Source organism: Polyodon spathula, chromosome 30 (assembly GCF_017654505.1).
Source record: "Polyodon spathula isolate WHYD16114869_AA chromosome 30, ASM1765450v1, whole genome shotgun sequence".
Taxonomy (NCBI): domain Eukaryota; kingdom Metazoa; phylum Chordata; class Actinopteri; order Acipenseriformes; family Polyodontidae; genus Polyodon; species Polyodon spathula.
Genome location: NC_054563.1, coordinates 8417740 through 8418739, shown reverse-complemented (window position 1 = coordinate 8418739; position 1000 = coordinate 8417740).

Sequence of the window (1000 nt, the reverse complement as noted above, 5' to 3'; positions counted from 1 at the left end):
CAGGGAAATATTGTGTATTCATGAACTGTGCTAAGCAAAAGAACATTTTCGGAGAAGGCCCATTTAAGTACAGTAAGAACTACAATTGATCCGAGGACAGCTATATATCTTGGAGAAGGGAAAGATACTGCTCCTGTTTGCAAGGGCCCCCAGTGCATCTTAGCAAGGTTCTGAGTGCAGCGGTACAAGATGTAATCAGAATTACTGGCACAACCCTAAGTACATAATGCTTGTCTTAGACGACGTGCATCTGCTGGCATTACCGTCCGGTATGGGATACTGTGGAATTACAGCCTGGGATAGCTGGCCAATCTGGGATTAAGGGGATGAACTGCAATGACCTGAACACATGCTTCCACTTTAAATCTCATGTTCTGCCCTTGCACAGCCCCAGGTCTTGAGGAAACTCAGGCTTGATACACACTGACCCATTCACTTTTTGGTCTACTTCGCCACTAGATCACGGCAGATCACATTGACCAGATGGTTTAGTGCTGAGCATGTCTAGAGTGCCTGCTGCAGTGTTCATGCAGGCTCTCCAGGGGATCCAGCCACCTGCTGGGAAGGATTTTTGCCAGATTTAGTGTTTACTTGGTTTACTTCTGGATTACTGAGGGATTTACAGTAGTGCATTTGAATCTTTAAACCAAGGGAAGCAACTTATTACTTGCTTTTATTTTAAGTTACTTTTTTTTCTTTGTGTGAATTATCGATCCTTCTTGGTACTCTTTCCTACCACAGTAAGAGAGTGAGGCTGTTTGGTCCAATCATTGAACTGTACCTTTTCAAAATGAAGTAACAGATAAAGGAAGTGTAAACTGTCTTTAGCTTCACCATGGTGCTTGAAATATCTGAAGAGTCCTATAACTGGTAGGGATGTAACTATATCTCAACCACATTCATCACAGACAATACTTTCCATACATGGACCAAGTGGTCCACTATCCTGTAGGGGATTCTTTATCTTCCATGCCACAGTAGTCCTCTTAAGTTTTCAAGA